The following is a 19,615-nucleotide window of genomic DNA, read 5'->3' as shown; positions in this document are numbered from 1 at the left end:
TAGATAAGCCTTACTGGAATAAACATAATTCTGTTTCTAAGTGACTTTTTCCTCTCATATATACATAAAGAAGGGTTTTCAGCAAATTTCTATAGTTATCGTTCTTCACTATTAGTCTTATTCAATTTTATTGTGTTACATTTAAGATTTATAATAATAATAATAATAATTGTCATTATTATTATTATTATTATTACATTTATTCTTCTTTCGCTCATTACACTCCATTTCCCTTCAACCATTCTATGCATCTCTCCACAATAGTTCTCCTCTCACTCCAGATCCACTCCTTCCATTCCCTTTAAAAACAAGCAAAGTGGGGTTGGGGATTTAGCTCAGTGGCAGAGCGCTTCCCTAGCAAGCAGAATGGGTTCCCTCCCCAGCTCTGAAAAAAAAAAAAAGCAAAGCAACAACAACAACAGAAACAAAACAAAATAACAACAAAAAACCTGGTAACTGGTTTCCCAAGTATGTGTTAACAGAACACCTGACCTTAGCAAAAAAAGTTACAGTAAGGTTAGGACCAAAACCTCTCATCAATGCTGGGTGAAGGAACCATCAGTGATTTAACTGTTGCTGCACAAAACAATTGGCAGCACTCCTTGTGATGGGTGGTATGTTTAACACTTACTTTTAAGTTTCACTTAGACTATTTTGATGAGTGGATTTAGTATTACATTAATTAGAAAAAGATGCTTTCTAGAAAATACCTAGGAATCCTTTTCTCTTTTCAGTACAGTCAACAATAACTAAGATCCAATTGCAGAGTACTACTCCAATCAGTAGACCCGCTACAGGAAGTAAGTCATAAAAGCGCTGCAGGCTGCGATGTCTCACCCCTCCCCCACCCCGCCATCCCCAGCTTCCAGGCTTCAGGGAAAGACTATTAACATGGTGAAACTACAACAACCAAAATTCCTTTCGGTTTTCAACTTCCTCTGGAGCCAAGCTTAGAAGTGACACCCGCTTTCATTAACTTAATATGCTTGCAGGAACACAAAAACCTGGTTTGCTTTTCCAGTTTTCATGTTTAGGATATTTTCGTTTGAATGAATTCGTAATTATACGAGTAGTACAAGTCCTTCTGTTTTTCGGTAGTCTTGTTTTTTTCAAATATAAATTTACAAATGCGCCGAAAACTATGTTTTGCTTTCTAAATAAGGAAGTGAAGAGTTCAGCTTTAATAGAGGGATCACAGAAATCACGAACCACTTAGCATAATTTTAAAATGAAAATTTTTTCTTGGGATTTTTAGCAGATTCGTAAGCTGTTGTTATTGTTTTTAACGTAAATTTAGATGTGATTCTTTAAATGGAATGTGGATATCTAATACAGGACATACTTTGAATTCTGCAGTTCTTTAATATATCCGCCAAAATGTATCTAAACAGAAGGCAGGGACAAATTTTATAAGAGATGCTTGTTTCAGTGCCACATAATTTGTCCTCAAGAATTATGCCAATTACAGTGTATGGATAATCGTCTCAGTGACTTTAAACAAATACTTGTCCTTTTTTAAAAAATATTTATTACTCTTTTTATATTGACAGAAAAAGCAGTTTGTTAAGAAAGCAAAAGAAACTTAAATATAGTCTTTTTGTGAAGTCATTTTGGTTATATTAGAGTTTAGCATTGGTTCTTAGCAAATAATTTACAGCCAAAGAGCAAGTGGAGAGCCAGTGGATGAAAAATGTCTAACTACTGAGGAAGGCTGGCTGAAAAAGGATCGGAGTGATAAGAAACCATCTTGAAAACAGGAGGAATGAGAAACATACTCAGATAGGAAGGCAAGTGGATTCTTGCTTCTAGAAAAAATGGTCCTTGCAAAACAAAGGTTAAAGCAGCTCTATGTAGGACTTTGCAAACTATGTCACAAAACCATCTTTTATAAAAAGGGTTGATGTGGTCTATCATTGAGTCCAATAGCAAAAGACCAATGAGATGTGCCTACATCAAGTGAGGAAACTGAGGCAGTTTCAATATTATCTGAGAATAAATATATTACAACAGAGAGACTATTACAGGATCCAAACATGGTTCTTATTAAAGGAGAATTATATGTGAAATATACATATATCCTAAATAAAAGATTCTGTATTCTGGATGAAATTTGATTGAGGAAGGAAACAATGTTATTTTTAGGACATTTAAAAACTTTTTGTTGCTGTTTTTCTGGTTTCTGCTGTAACTGTTTTCCCTTATAGGTTCAGGTATCTGTCTCTAGAGCTTTGTGTTTGTCCAATGCTCTACTTCTGTTTAACAGTGTCATTCCAATAATTAAAGTTTTTTTTTCAAAAAGAAGATCTTCCCTTTTTAATCAAATTTCTCCTTTCCAATAAAAAACCCTAATAGTTTTGGAGAATTCTACCAAAAATATGGACTATGCCTGAATTCATGTTTACTGTAATTCTCAACATCATCACAACAAAATAAAATTGAAAGTCAAATTCCTTGAAAATTCACTTTCCATGGAATTTCTGACAGAGTTGTGGAGGTTTGCTGATATCTGTACCCAGTCTTAAGAGCCAGGGAAATTTTGAAACCATAGGAAAGAATTATGTCCCAGTCTTCATAACATGGTGTGCTGCAAATTGTGTGAAAATGGCCTGTAATTTACTCTAACATTTCTGTCTAAACATTATGACATTCTTTTTGCTTTTTGTAATTTCCTCCAGCAGCCAACTATTTATTGTAGGCAGTTGTAGCTATTACCTGAGAATAAATATATTACAACAATTAGACTATAATGTCTGAGAATTCAAGGACTTTCTCTTACATAAGTAGAAATGTTACATATCTTTGAGCTCTGGTAGTCAACCCTCAACCTGTGGACACAACTGCTTAGTCTCAAATATCCGCTGAAGGTGGCGGCAGCTTTAAAAAAATATTTTGTTTAACATTTTAAGGAAGCCAAGTTTTAATATTAATATTCTGTATTATCATTAACACCTGCCTTTGTCCCAAGGGATTTCTCAGTCTTCATGGAAATGGAATCAAAATGACACTGAGATTCCACCTCACACAAGTCAGAATGCCTTAGACCAGAAACTCAGGTGGCAGAAGAAGCTGGTGAGGATGTGTGTCACTCAGAGAAATCACTCAGAAAATTGGACATAGTATTACCTGAGGAGTCAGCTATACCAATTCATGACACATACTAAAAAGATGCTCCAACATATAACAAGGACACATGTTCCACTATGTTCATAACAGCCTTATTTATAATAGCCAGAAGCTGGAACCCAGAAGCCCTCGAAGAGAGGAATGTATGCAGAAAGTGTGGTACATTTATACAAAGGAGTACTATCTCACCTAGAGATCTACCCTGTAGGCATATACCAAATGCAGATACTATTGCTGAGGCATAAAAGTGCTTCCTGAGAGGAGCATGATATAACTATCTGCTGAGAGTCTCTGTCAGAGCCTTACCAACACAGATGTGGATAATTGCAGCCAAATGTCATACTGAGTACTGGGACCCAAATGAAGTGTTGGGGAGGACCAGAAGAAGCTAAAGGGTTTTGAAACCCCATCAAAAAAAAAAAAAAAACACAATATCATTGAACCAAACACAACAGAGCTCTTAAGGACTAAACCACCAACCAAAGAATATACATGGAGGGACCCATGGCTCCAGCTGCCTATGTAGCAGAGGATGGCCTTATCTGGCATCAATGGGAGGGGAGGCCCTTGGTCCTGTGAAGGCTCAGTGCTAGGGCAGTGAGTCTGGAGTTGAGGGCATGGGAAAATCATGTTCATGGGAACAGGACTCGGGAGGTTGAGAGGCAGGGGCCGGTTAGGAGAACCCAGAAAGGGAGAGGACATTCGAAATGTTCAATGTATAAAAATCTGTTTAAGTAATTTACTTAAAATACTCTTAGAAATCCATATAAACAAACTCAAAGAAGAAAATTACAGGATCATCTCCTTAGATGCAGAAATAACATTTGTCAAAATATAACACTCTCTCATGTTTAAAGTATTGGATAAATCAGGAATCCAAGGCCATACCTAAACAAAATAAAAACAATTTACTACAAACAAACAGCCAACACCAAATAAATGGAGAGACACCTGAAGGAATCACACTATAATGGGAGACAAGAGAAGGATGCTCACTCTCCCGATATATAATAAATATGGTATTCAAAGTGCTAGCTAGAAAAATAAGGCAACAAAAAGAGATCAAGGGGATATAAATTTGCAAAGAAGAAATAAAGGTATCATTATATGCATATGATATGATATTATATATATAATTAATCACAAACATTCTTCCAGAGAATTACCCGAACAGATAAACAAGTTCAGCAAAGTTGACAAATATAAAATTAACTCAAATAAATCAGTAGCCTTCCTTTATACAAATGATAAATTGACTGAGAAAGAAATTAGGGAAATAACCTATAGATTAGGACAAAATCTTCACTACCTCCACATATGATAGAGGGCTCATATCAAACATATATTAAAAATCTCAAGAAACTAACCAAAAAAAAATAAAGAAAAATATCCAAACAAAGAGTGGGTTATAGAAGTAAAAAGAGAATTCACAACAGAGGGATCTTGAATGATTGAGAAGCACCTAATGAAATGTACAAATCCTTAGTGATGTGAGAAATGCAATGAAAATGACCATGAGCTTCCACTTTACATCAATGAGAATGACTAAGATAAAAGCCTCAGGAGAAAGTGCATGTTGTCAAGTATGTGGAGAAGGAGGAACACTCCCAACTGCTGGTATTGGAACCTGGTACAACCACACTGGTAATCAATCAGACGTTCCTCAAAAAATTGGAAATAGGTCTAGCTGAAGAAGCAACAATACCACTCTTTGGAATATACCCAAAATGGGACCCACCAAGCTACAGGGGCACATGTTCCACATTTTTCACAGGAGCCATGTTTTTGATAGTTAGAAGCTGGAAAACAGAACAGGTGTCCCATGAAAGAAGAATGAGTCCAGTAAATGTGGTTCCTTTACACAGTGGAATACCACTCAGCTATTAAGAACGAGGACATCCTGAGTTTTGCAGGCAAAAGGATGGAACTAAAAAAAAAAATCACCCTGAGTGAGGTAACTCAGACCCAAAAGTACATGCATGGTATGTTCTCACTTATTGGTTGATATTAGTTAAAGAAAAAATATGTAATAATCAAGATCCAGTTAACAGAATTCAGAAAGTTCAGCAAAGCAAAGGGCCCAAGTGAGGACACATCACTCCCATCTGGGAGTGGGAAGACAACAATAACAAGGTGGAGGTTTGATTGATCGGGGAGGGAAAGGGGACATGGGGCAGGCGAGGAAAAGGAGAAGATGATCTGGTATTGTGTGGGAGAAAGGACTGAAACCCTAAGTCCAACAGAAAGAAAGGAAACAGGCAATTTCAAGGGGTCGAAGTTTGGGGATATCATCCAGAATATACCAAAGACCTGGGATGTAAGAAACTCTGAAGACTCAAAAGGAAGGACCTTAAATAAAATGCCCTACAATGCGCAGAGGAACTGGTAGAGACCACCTCACTCAAAAAGACAAGGCATCCAGTGATGGATGGGGTTCCTATCCCACTGTCAAAACTCTGACCCATAATTATTTTATTCTAAAAGAACTGCAGGGATGGAAATGGAGAGGAACCTGAGGGAAAAAAAAAGATCCAGAAACAGGCCCAAAGTAGGATCCGGTTCAAGGGGAAGCCCAAAGGCCTGACACTAGTACTGATGCTGGGGTGTGCTTACAAACAGGAGCCTAGCATGACTGCCCTCTGAAAGGCCCATCAAGCAGCTGAAAAAGTCAGATGCAGGTACTTATACCCAACCAATGGACAGATGCTAATGATTCCTGTCGTTTAATTTGGGAAAAGCTGGAAAAAGCTGAGGAGGAGGAGGAGGACCACCCTGTAGAGGGTCTAGTAGTCTCAATTAACCTGGACCCCCAAGATCTCTCAAACACCAGAACACCAGACAGCATACAGCAGCTGACAGGAGGCCATTAATTAATTAATTAATTTAGGTGTAAAAGTTTAAAATTTATTTTGATGTTTTGAATAATTTATACAAATCTCACAAAAAATTTAACTATGCTCTAATCTTCCAGAGAAATTATTCAATTAAAATCTCCTATACGTCTGCTTGTTATGACCTGTGAAGCCACTCACACTGGTGCTGAAGATTCACTCTTCTTCCTTCTTCAATCCCTGCAGACATTTGCTCCTTAGACATAGATTCAAACACTAATACAAAGTCCCAGCCACTAAAATAGTCTATTTAAATATCTATCTTTGCAATTGGCACAATTAAAAAGAAATCAGGTCTACTTGAAAAATTCTGGCCAGCAAATCTGACGACTAGTCGGACATCTTGTTATACCATAAATTCAGACATTGGGTAATACCACAAATATATCTATCTAGGATTTTAAAACCAAAATTATGTAACAAAAGAATTAATGATATCCATGACCTCTTGGTATAGCAGTCTTTCTAATTTTGTCTCAGGAAATTAAGTCTGATTGGTCTTTGAAAACACCTATGATGTTCACTTAAGATGCTAGAAAATGCAGTGAAGAAGGTCCAAGTGATATTTCCTGACAATCCTTGTTTATATACTAAAAAGATGCAATTTCCTGTAACCTCAAGTGTATGAGGTATTCAGTTTCCACTCATGAGAAATTTTTACTATTCTCTATAGAAATGACTGGTGTTTCCTAATTCTTGTTAAGAGAGGGCTAGGGAACAGTTACAAAGCTAGTCTTTGAAATTTGAGGAATAGGCTTAGGAGCTGAATTAAATTGCTCTGTCTAGTACCACTGTAGCATTTTCCCATTCCTTTCTCCCCAAGGAAAGAACTTTATCAAGAGTATCTTTCTACTTAATTATCAGATGCACATTGTTCATGTAATTACTGTCCTCTATACCAATCTTACCACCTCCTATCTCTCCTTCTTTCATACTGAGTTTGCCAAGACAGTATTAGTGGCTAGATATCTTGAACATTAAATCTGCCTAAATCCACAGGAACACTTCTCAAACAAGGGCCAAGCTTAAGCAGTTGTATATCCTGCACTTGCCCTGAAACCGTGTTTGTAATACCTCTTGCTTTGGGACTTTTAGTTTGAATCACATTTTCCTTCAAGAGTTCTTTTTTTTCTTTCTTTTTTTTATTAACTTGAGTATTTCTTATATACATTTCAGTGTTATTCCCTTTCCCGGTTTCCGGGCAAACATCCCCCTCCGTCCTCCCCTTCCTTATGTGTGTTCCCCTCACAACCCTCCCCCCATTGCCGCCCTCCACACAACAGTCTAGTTCACTGGGGGTTCAGTCTTAGCAGGACCCAGGGCTTCCCCTTCCACTGGAGCTCTTACTAGGATATTCATTGCTACCTATGAGGTCAGAGTCCAGGGTCAATCCATGTATAGTCTTTAGGTAGTGGCTTAGTCCCTGGACGCTCTGGTTGCTTGGCATTCTTGTACATATAGGGTCTCGAGCCCCATCAAGCTCTTCCAGTTCTTTCTCTGATTCCTTCAACGGGGTGCTATTCTCAGTTCAGTGGTTTGCTGCTGGCATTCGCCTCTGTATTTGCTGTATTCTGGCTGTATCTCTCAGGAGCGATCTACATCCGGCTCCTGTTGGTCTGCACTTCTTTGCTTCATCCATCTTGTCTAATTGGGTGGTTGTATATGTATGGGCCACATGTGGGGCAGGCTCTGAATGGGTATTCCTTCAGTCTCTGTTTTAATCTTTGCCTCTTTCTTCCCTGCCAAGGGTATTCTTGTTCCCCTTTTAAAGAAGGAGTGAAGCATTCACATTTTGATCATCCGTCTTGAGTTTCATTTGTTCTAGGCATCTAGGTTAATTCAAGCTTATGGGCTAATAGTCACTTAACAATGAGTGCATACCATGTATGTCTTTCTGTGATTGGGTTAGTTCACTCAGGATGATGTTTTCCAGTTCCAACAATTTGCCTACGAATTTCATAAACTCGTTGTTTTTGATAGCTGAGTAATATTCCATTGTGTACATGTACCACATTTTCTGTATCCATTCTTCTTTTGAAGGGCATCTGGGTTCTTTCCAGCTTTTGGCTATTATAAATAAGGCTGCGATGAACATAGTGGAGCACGTGTCTTTTTTATATGTTGGGGCATCTTTTGGGTATATGCCCAAAAGAGGTATAGCTGGATCCTCAGGCAGTTCAATGTCCAATTTTCTGAGGAACCTCCAGACTGATTTCCAGAATGGTTGTACCAGTCTGCAAATCCACCAACAATGGAGGAGTGTTCCTCTTTCTCTGCATCCTCGCCAGCATTTGCTGTCACCTGAGTTTTTGATCTTAGCCATTCTCACTGGCGTGAGATGAAATCTCAGGGTTGTTTTGATTTGCATTTCCCTTATGACTAAAGATGTTGAACATTTCTTTAGGTGTTTCTCAGCCATTCAGTATTCCTCAGCTGGAAATTGTTTGTTTAGCTCTGAACCCCATTTTTAATAGGGTTATTTGTCTCCCTGCGGTCTAACTTCTTGAGTTCTTTGTATATTTTGGATATAAGGTTTTGACATTTGAGGAACAGGCTTTGGAGCTGATTTAAATTGCTCTGTCTTGTACCACTGTAGCATTTTCCCATTCTTTTCTCCCCAAGGAAAAAACTTTATCAAAAGTATCTTTCTACTTAATTATCAGATGCACATTGTTCATTTAATTTCTGTCCTCTATACCAAACTTACCACCTCCTATTTCTCCTTCCTTCATACTGAGTTTGCCAAGACAGTATTAGAGACTAGATATCTTGAACGTTAAATCTGTCTAAATCCACATGAACACTTCTCAGACAAGGCCCCAGCTTAAGCAGTTGTGTACCCTGCACTTGCCCTGAAACCATGTTTGTAATACCTCTTGCTTTGGGACTTTTAGTTTGAATCCCATTTTCCTTCCAGAGTTCTTGAACAAATCTTACTTTTGCTGTACCTTTGTTACAAGAATATTTCCTCAATCCATCCTTACCATTAGTTTTGAAACAATAAGGTTCACTGTCCTCTGCAATATTCTCTTTTCTTCAGACACTCGAGGTCTTTTTCAAAAGTTTGTACTTGTCAAAATCTGTACAAATAAGGGATTCTTCCTCTGAGCAGACTACTGGTTTGTAGGAGTTGGGAAACTGGAACCTAGAAGGGAAAACTGGTGACCTGCACTGCAAATCACCAGATATTTGCCGACATTGTGAGTAATGTCTTTCAGTTAGTCTATTTTCTCAATTTCCACTATTGGCTTCCATGTTTTGTATGCACTGATTCTTCAGATTTATCTTGCTTAATCTATCTATCTATCTATCTATCTATCTATCTATCTATCTATCTATCTATCTATCTATCTATCTTTCTATTTATCTATCCATCATCTATCTATCTATCTATCTATCTATCTATCTATCTATCTATCTATCTAACTATCTCTATTTATTATCTCCACCTTCTTTGTCTTTGTCTTTCTCTCCTTATTTTTTATTATACTAAATATATAATCCAAGATCAAGAAAAGTACAATGCATTTTTCATTCAGTATTTAATCTAGTATCCTTGGAGTTTTATTCCCACCTGAACTAAACCTTGCTTCCCAAATGTACTGGAAGAAATTACCATTCAGTAATTTCAATACCAGAGTTACTAAAGAGAAGGAAATGCTTGTGTGGCTGGATAATAAATGCTGACCATTTTGATCTAAACGTTCAATCAGATGTGAAGTCTCTGAGAAGTGATGCCTCAAGGTGATGGTGCAGAAACTGTGCTCCAAAAAGTATGAGGTCATAAGTCTAGCGCCTACCCATATTGCTAGTTATGCAGGCATGGAGATGCCATTGACAACAGCTCTGGCTTGTCACTTTGTGGCAGGGATTGATTTCTGAAAACATGACAGAAGAAACTAATGGTTCAAGTGCAACTCATTGGCTGCAAGTTTACCCAGTATGGGGCATGTGCAAATAGCATAGGATGATAGACAAGATCAGCAGCACCAATGATTTGGAGACAGCTCTAGCCCGAATGTCCAACTGTATATGTGCTACAGAGGAAGAGCTAGAGAAGTTATGGAGATCTTTAACAGATGCCAGAAAAAAGTAAGTGGATCACAATTATTAAGATATTGAGTTATTAACACGATTGAAGTTTCATTTTGCTTTGTTCACATTGTTGTTTGATTCTTCTCTTGAAGTAATAAAGTAGTTTAAAACTTTAATTTTGATTTTACAAGACCATATTTTCCAAATGAGACTTTGGACTCTTACAGAAATTGTGGATTGTAAAAAGTTACTGGATTCTTTAAGGTACTGCATTTGTAAACTGTTTGAAAGGCCAAGGCTGTGGGACTCTGCAAGTGCCAGGACAGACATGTTTGATATTCAATATTTGGTAAAGTACTTGCCTAACTAAACAGATTTAAGCTTGAACTTCATCACAAATGCAGGTTGGATTGTACACACAAGGAACAACACCACCCAGGAGATAGAGGCAGAAAAATATGAATCTCAAGAAATCTATGGATTTCTCTGGACAGTCTGAATCCATAAAGAGGAAAGGTGATATATGTTCTGTGCTGTTTTATGCTGTAAGTATTTAATTGCTTTTCATTTTATAGCAGTTACATTGAATGTATTGAGTTGAGGTCCAGAAAATACTTTCAACTTTTAAACAATATCCATTCTATGAAAGATGATAGGGTCTTTTAAAATTGTATAATATATGATTGTATTGTGATTTGGTGGTAAGACTGTGATGACAAGATTCAGAATACAGTGGTTTGAGTGTGATGCCCAATATTACTTTCCAATTTTCAAATACCTGACTCCATGTCTATGGCTGTTTGGGGAAGATTAGGAGATACAACTTTGCTGTGCAAAAAATATCCCTGAAGATAGCATTCTATCATTCAAATATCCCATGATGTTTCAAATAGCCCTCTTTTCTTTTTCTTTGATTTTGAACTACTACTTCAGCAGCCTACTGCTTGCCATCCAAGATACAGAAAGTTGAGAAAAAAACCTTTTCCTCTTATAATTTTAATTTTATTAATATATTTTGTTGTTGTTACTAGAGGATTCCAAAACATAATCCTGGCTGTAGTTAAAAACAATACTGACTCTCTGTCTATGCCTCTCAGATATTACATTTAAAGGCATATACCAAATATATTGGACTTTCTGCACAAAAAATTATTTTTAAAAGTAATTAATAATCAAAATTAAATGTACATTTTAAAATGAAATTAAAAACATTCCTGGTAAATTGTCTCACATCTTTCATCATGTCATCCTAGAGATAGAAGCAAAAGGATTATTAAAGTTTGAAGACAGCCCAGGCATGAGACATTATCTCACAACTTTCAAATATAAAAAAAAGTTATAAACAAATGAAAAAATTAAGTAATGTGGAAGAAGGAGGAAGAGGAGAGGACTGTAATAAGGAGAGGTAAAGAAAAGCTCAAGAAACATGAGTAAAATGTTCATCGTATGTAAACTAGAAGTCTATGCTATGGAAAGGAGGGGTTTTGGGAAAATCGAGCATGTACAAATGAAACTTTTGTCCAGAAAAATTACAAAAACATTACATACACAATCCTTTATATTCCTAGATAGTGAACCCTGTATCTTTTGGGTTACTTTAAAAATCTATTAATTCCACCACACTACTACAACGTTTCTAGCTGCCCATGTTAAATGTCCATTTAATTATGCCTGTATAATTCCTCTTTGTTACACAGATTTTGTAAGCAGTACACAGAACTTTTTGTAAGTTGCCCAAATAACAATATCAATGCTAGAAATTATAATCAAATCAGAGATTATGAAGGCATAGTTTTCATCTGTAGAACATCATAGCATAGATTATTGCACACATCTCATACATTCCTTTATTCTTAGATACTACTGAGATGGTTATTCTCTCTTTAAATTTGATGTGATCGAGAGTCACCCGAGAGGCAAACTCTCTGTCATCCTTGTGCACATTTAATTTAATTAGCTAATGCAGGTAGGAGAACCTGTCCCCCTGGGTAGTACCTGGTTCAAGAGACTTAGCACTGGCCTCGTCAGTAAAAATTTGCCTCTCTATGTCCCAGAAAGGACTCTGCAACTCAAATTAAGGAATTGATAATTGTACATATTCACAATTATTCATTACTTGTATGATTAATAATACAATATATTTTAAGACACACGGATTTCTTTAGGTATTTCCAGTGACCTAATCTTACTTTGCTGCACAGTATATGAATAGATCTAAAGAAATAAATATTTGTTTTCTTGTTTGGGTAACCCTGTATAATTCTTGCCTTTTGTAGCTATTGTATAAAATATGGAAGATGAGAGAACTATAATATGATACCTTAATCTTAAAGTCCTAGGTGGCAGATATACATGGAAATCTGTATGATTAAGCCAACCCATTCTATGCAACTTCTTGGCCTGAGAAAGTTACTGATACAAATATAGACGTTAAAATAATAAATCAGTCTTTTTTACTGAATACTCGCTGCCAGTCATACTATGACAATATTAACAAATACAATAAAAGAACACTGACATTTCCCTGACTTTGTTCCTAATAAAAATCAATATTTGAAAGGAATCCTCTAAATTCAAATTGAGAGAAATATGTTTTCACCATCTTTAAACTTCTCCAGCATTGGTAGAAGATTCTTAGGGACTGATCTGTCAAACCACAGCCTATTTCAGGGAGGTCACCTCCATCTCTTTTTGGCTTGAATTAATATATTACAATAGTTATCTGCTCAGTCCTACATTGAAGCAACTTGAGCCACACAAGAATAAATTGGAAAGGTTCTGCCATAAGAGAGAAAGCAGAGTAATTCCATGTGTATTCAAAGCCACCTTATTATTTTAGAAGATTTTTGCACATTGTGCAAATTCAAAGCACATTTACTATTTCCTAATGCATTTCTCTTTCCAGTGTAGATTCTGATTCACAGGAAAAGATATTGCTTAGTCCATATCATATTTATATTTACTGGAAAATAATTCAGTGTATGAACATTTAAAATCAAGAAACTTTCTATATATATGGTTTGTACTTTCATTTGCAAAATAAGCATGCATCTAAATCACCAAGGCTTAAAGGTGCATAGAAGATCCTGTGTGATGTTTCTACTTGTAAAATCAAGTATTACCCTGTAAGAGGATATCCCAGAACTCATGTCAGGATTCTAAAAATTACATGGGACTGCAGATCTGGAGCCATAGACAGCCTTTGACAAGTACATACTTCTATGCATTTCACCCACAAAACAAATCCCGACACAAACACACAAAGAGAGAAGTGGGACAGAGAGAAAGAGACAAACAGAGAGAGAGCATGAGAGAGAGAAAGAGCAAGAGCGAGAGCAAGACACACACACACACACACACACACACACACAGAGAGAGAGAGAGAGAGAGAGAGAGAGAGAAGAGAGAACAGAGACTGATAGAGGCAGAGATAGAGACAGAGAAAAATATGCACACATGACTAAAATTAATAAAATCTAGCTAACCATGGTGACACATGACTTTACATCTAGAAACAGAGAAATTATAAACTTTCATTCAACATGTTTGTATTGTGACAGTGCTATGGCAAGGCACATTTTATGTTAAGCAACTCTCTGGGATTCCACCAGCCAATTTTATCTCATATCACTCCCTGTAAGAAAAGTTCCCAATAACCTTGATTCCCTGAGCCTCACGCAAAAAATGTATAGTAATAATCATCTAGTTGTATCATATGTCTAACTGGATATTTTTTTGCTTTGGCAACTTTCTTATGCAGATAGCCAAAGATGTTTTGGATTGCCTTAGTCACTTGATAGAACAAAAATTTGTCTTCCTTGCATAGGTATTCAATGTGTTTGTATGAATTTCTCCTATAAATGTCCTTTCCCAAACCCTCCCTTTAAAACAATCTCAAATCGACTCGGGGATTATTCACACTATTAGGAACTAATCAATAAATATTTTATGATAAGTGAACTGAAACTATATTCATTTCCCAGGGGTCACAAATACCATAAAAACTGCAAACACATAACACAACTAGAAACACAAAACTAGAAGAACTCCTGGTTTACTGAGGTAATCTATTCATGTATTTTATGATTCAAATGAACTCACTGCCATCAAAAAAGTACTTCTTATAAAGAAGAAATTGAAAAATTAATTTTCTTAATAAGAAGATACTCATTTTTGAATCTTACCCTAAAAAAATTCAATTTTGGCAGTACATGCATTTTAAACCTAACTTTAGGTGACAAAATTATAAGAAATTTTGAGTACTAAGAGGTGGATGTTCACATTGGACTGAGCACAGGGTCCAGAATAGAGAAGACAGAAAAGGGACTGAGGTAGTTGAGGGGGTTTGCAACCCCATATGAATAACAACAGTATCAACAAGGCAGACACCCCACACTCCCAGGGACTAAACCTCCCACTAAATGGAGCAAACTATGTCTACAGCCTCATATATACCAGAAGATGGGGCTTGTTGGGAACCAATGGGAAGTGAGGACCTTGTCCCTGTGAAGGCTTGATGCCACACTATAGGGGAATGACAGGGCAGGAGAGAGTTAGTCGATGGGTGAGGAAGCTTCCTTGTGGAGGCAGGGGGTGAGGAGTGGGTTAAGGGGTCTGGAGGGATAATAAGGAAAGGGGATAAAATTTGAAATGTCAATACAGAAAATATCCAATAAAAAAGATTAAGAAAAAAAAGTAATGTAATGAGGACATGCAATCCCATTACTTTTTGCCATTAATAGTAATATATTAAGAAATAAAAGAATTGATTTCTGAATCCTTACAGTTAATTGTGAATACCTTGGAACTCTGTAAAAGTAGCAGTATTCAACTATCAAACTCTCTCTCCAATCCCTTAACTTTTATTCTCTTGAGTCTTCGTAAAAATACAACATGATTGGAAATATGCATTGGGACAAAAGGATATATCTTGCAGTTTTGTTTTGTTTTATTTTTTACTTGTTCAGTTTACATGCCTCTCAGTGCTCTCCTCCTGCTCACTCCTCCCACAATCCTTCGCACCATCACCCTTTATATCATCTGAGAGGGTGGGGGACCAATGGGTATCCTCCATCCTGGCATGTTAAGTCTCTGTGAGACTAGGGCCATCCACTCCACTGGGGCCCAACAAAGCACCCAAGCTTCAAGAACGCATCTCAAATGCAAACAATAGCATTTGGGATAGACCCCTTTATACTTGTTCAGTACCAATATAAAAACCATACTTCACATTTGCTATAAAATATAAGAAAGGTCTAGGTTCAGCTGGCATATGCTTTTTAGTTGGTAATTCAGTGTCTGAGAGCCCACAAGGGTGTTAACTCTGTTGGTCTTACTGTGGAATTTTCATCCCCTTTGGGGTCCACAATCATTTCTCCATTTCTTCCATAAGAGTTCTCAAGCTTCATTCAGTATTTGGTTGGTGTCTGTATCTCTCTGAGTCTGTAGAGATGCTCAGAAGAAAACATCCTCCTGTCTGCAAACATTACAGAGTATCAATATTGTTAGGGGTCGGTACTTCAACCATCAGATGGGGCTCAAGTTGGTCAGGTTATTTGTTGGTCAGTCCCTCTGACTCTGTCCCATTCCTTGTGCCTACGTTTTTTTTTTTACACAGGATAAATATTGGCTTGAACATTTTGAGAACTGTTTGGTGTCTCTATAACTTTTCTGGGGTTACTGTCTGGCTACAGGAGGTGGCCTCTAAAGGTTCCATATCCCCAGTGCTGAGAGTAGTAGCTAAGGTAACCTCTATTGATTCTTCAGATACTATTTTATCCCAAGTCTCTGTCTCATTATGGAGATACCCCACCCCCACTTCCCCTACACTTTCCTTTGCATATTTTCATTCATTTTCATGACCATGTAGCAATCTCTCATGACCATGTAGCATCTCATGACCACCCCTGAAGTTCCCCATTCTACTCATTATCACCTCTCCCTACCGTATCCCTCCATCCATATGCCTCATAAGACTATTTCACCCCTTATAAGTGAGATTCAAGCAATCTTGTTTGGATCTTCTTTCTTTTTAACTTCTTTGAGTCTGTGGAGGGTAGCATGGATAACCTCAGTTTTAGGTCTAGTATCTCCTTATAAGATAGGATATAACCTGCATGTCCATTTGAGACTAGGTTACATCACTCATGGTGATATTCTCAAGTTCCATCCATTTGCACTTAAAATTCACAATGTCTTTGTTTAAGAATTGCCAGGGTGGGAGAATACCCAGAGCACCCCCCACTCACTCAGAGGAGAAGGGATTTCGAGGAAATATTGTAAGAGGCAGTGACAAGGATGGGAGATTTGAGACCGATGCAAAGTAAAAACATTAAAAAACAAATTAAAATGTATTAGAAGTTTTGATTATATAACATAATTGATTTCTTTGTGTACCTTTGATATATAATGTATATTATCTTATAAATCCTATTATTCCTTTTTATGACCTTCATATGCTTCTGTTCCCTTTTTTCCTTTTTCTCCTTCCTGCTTCCCTCACTCTATCCCTTCCTTTGTCTTCCTTTCTCCTAACTTCTTCCCCCTCCTTTTCTTCTTATTATTTTCTTCATCCATCATTCTCTCATTAGTTCTTTTACTTTATTATTTTAAGTATACATGTAATAATTTGAAACTGATTTTCTGGAGAAATTTCTTGTTCAGCGATCAATGGTACGAGCATAGGTTATAACTAGTCGAAGTGCTGAGCACCAGGACTATTGAAAGCTCATATGAACATGAGAATACTATATCACTCCTCCAAGAATATCATGAAGGAGGTAATATTTGGTAAATAATACGTGCCAAAAAGTAAGTTTGATAGGTTTGAACATCTTTCAAATATAAGATCACCATTATAACATTGGTCTCACAAAACATGTCATTACTGGCACAAAACCTGTGCAGGTTTGGACCTGTTAACCTCCAGTCATGGGAAGCAGAAGAGGGATCATGAACACCATGGTAGGACCTAGATATAGTTATGGGAGCTAGGGGAAGTGGTTCAATAAGCCTCTAGGCAATTAATGTCAAATAGAGAAACATTATTAACATTCATTCAAGACCTTACGAGGCTTCCTGCTCTTACTCTTATATAGCCTGTACTAACATTGAATTTATGATCCTTCTGCTTTATCCTCTTGAGTCCTAAAATTACTGATGTGTTCGATCATATCTAAATATATTTTAGTTTTACCAATTAAAAGTGCCTTCAAATATAAAAATACTGTATGAACCATAATGGTATGTAATATGTGAAGAATTCTTCGACATACACACAAACACACAACACAAACACACACAAACATACATGAATGCATAGCATCAACAACAAAAACATTCTCTCTGATCTTCTTACTATTGTAGCATAAGAGTAGCAAAGGTAATTATAAAGTAATATGCAACCTATTAAATGATATATGAAACAGAAGTAGCTGTGAATTATATATGAAATTAATATTTAAACAAAGGATAATTTATATCAGAATACAAATAGCAGTCCTACACGTATCATTCTAGTGATTAGTAAAATTGCAAACACTCTGAAAGTAATTTTCACCTTGCTTATTTATATATTTATTTTTCATACATTAGTTTATGTAGTGGGTTTGGCGTATTGCTGCTCATATTATGTTAATTTGGGTCCCCAAACTTGTTTGCATGAGAACCCCACGTCTGAACTTAACAGAAGGACCCTGCTCCCAGTTGATTCTGATTGGTAAATAAAGTTGCAGGGAGCTAATGACTGGGAAAGGCAGACAGAAGCCTGATTTATAGAATGCAGGAGTCACAGGGAAAGAGAGGAATGAAGAGATAGAGGGAGTTTTCCCATGCAAGGAGAAAGACAGACTCCATGCCTGAGAAGATACAGGATTAGAGAGCATAGCTGCCATGTTAGAGCCAGAAAAAAGACACTCCAAGAAGGCTGCCAGACTGGGTCCAAAGTATCAATGGTGAAATATAGATTTCAGTACGTAATAATTTAAGAATATCTAAAGGAAGTGAATTAGCCCCATAAAGATTAGGAAGTGACTGAGCCATTGAACTGTGAGCTCTTCTAGGCATATCAATATATAAAGGCTCTCTCTCTCTCTCTCTCTCTCTCTCTCTCTCTCTCTCTCTCTCTCTCTCTCTCTGTGTGTGTGTGTGTGTGTGTGTGTGTGTGTGTGTGTGTGTGTGTGTGCGCGCGCGCGCGCGTGCGCGTTCTTCATATGGAAAACAGAACATTAGGATGGGTAGCAAGAAAAGTGTGGCTGCCACCAAGGCTGCCACGAAGATTTTTTTTAATTGGGTACTTCACCAATCTATATGCTGTGAATTCATCTCAAAATCCTGGGGGCTGGAATCACAACAATTTTCTCGTATAGGGTATTAAAAACATCAGTCTCTCTCTCTTTAAAAGCATCTTTGATTTTATCTTTAAAAATTAGATTTGACAAGGTTGCATTATTGTAATATTTTGATATTTTTCTTTATTTTTCCCAGTTTCCCCGCCACAAGCCACCTATGACATCCCCTCTCCTCCCGGCTTCTGTGAGCATGCTTGAACATCCACCAGACCAATCCTGCCTCAACACCCTAGCATTCTCCTATGCTAGGGCATTGATCCTTGACTAAACTAAGGGCCTCCCCTCCCACTGATGCTACTACCTAAGGCCATCCTCTGATACATTTGCGGCTTGGAGCTCTGGGTCCCTCAGTGTGTACTGTTTGCTTGGTGTTTAGTCCCTGGGAACTCTAGGAGGTCTGGCTAGCTGCTATCGTGGTTTTTCCTATCGTGTTGCAAACCTCTTCAGATCCTTCAGTCCTTCCCCTAAATCCTCCATTGTGTCCCAGTGCTCAGTTCAACTGTTGGCTGAAAGCGTCTGCATCTGTATTGGTCAAACTCTGGCAGAGGCTCTCCAGAGACAGCTATATCAGGCTCTTGTCAGCAAGCACTTATTGGCATCAGTGATAGTGTGGCCTTGGTGGCAGCATATGGGAAGGATCCCTAGGTAAATGGTGTTTGTTTAAAATTTAATGGGTTTACAGTTTACAAATAATCACAAAATATTTTTTAATTTGATGTAAAATTTTTATCTGAGTACTTCATAATTTATTGGGAGTATATTTATGGCTGGAAAACAAGTAAAAGAATAGTGCATGGAAAATTGATAAGTACTACGGAGTCTTTGGCTATTGAAAATGGTTTAGGGATAAGAAACATACTAAGAAGGCCTTGTAGGGCATCAATGGGAAAAGAGACACTCAGTCCTAGATGCCCCAATGTAGGGGAAAGTCTGGGTTGGGAGTTGGGAGGGAGTGGGTGGGTGGGTGGTTGAGGGAGCACCCTCATAGAAGCAGGGATGGATGAAGAGGATGACATTTCAAATGTAATAAAAATAATATCCAACAAAAGAAAAAAAAAAGAAACACATACTCAGTTGTAGAAGCTGGTGGGTTACAATTAAACACTAATTTAAAAGAATGAATATCATAATTAGAACAAATGTTTATTTGTATGTTGTCTTTTAACTAAAAAAATATTTTGTTAAATATGAAAAAATACAAATATCATGAAACATTAT

The 19,615-nt window shown here is 37.2% G+C and overlaps 1 long non-coding RNA gene across 7 annotated transcripts in view; it reads left to right on the top strand.

Annotated features, from left to right (window-relative positions):
- LOC134483413 (uncharacterized) overlaps positions 1-19,615 on the top strand; it is a 204,202-nt gene that overhangs the window by 122,109 nt on the left and 62,478 nt on the right. For 2 of the 7 annotated variants that reach the window (XR_015646576.1, XR_015646624.1), the window contains exons 3-4: positions 9,883-10,106; positions 10,454-10,594. The exons of 2 other annotated variants lie outside the window; for them this stretch is intronic. This is a non-coding gene — a long non-coding RNA (uncharacterized LOC134483413). Of the gene's footprint in view, positions 1-9,882; positions 10,107-10,453; positions 10,595-11,302; positions 11,455-19,615 lie in introns of all 7 variants that reach the window. 3 more of the 7 variants (XR_015646573.1, XR_015646575.1, XR_015646592.1) reach the window with 3 other exon arrangements.

Source organism: Rattus norvegicus, chromosome 1 (assembly GCF_021556685.1).
Source record: "Rattus norvegicus strain SHRSP/BbbUtx chromosome 1, alternate assembly SHRSP_T2T, whole genome shotgun sequence".
Taxonomy (NCBI): Eukaryota; Metazoa; Chordata; class Mammalia; order Rodentia; family Muridae; genus Rattus; species Rattus norvegicus.
Note: the sequence above shows the minus strand (reverse complement) of the source record. Positions and strands in the feature narration are given on the sequence as shown.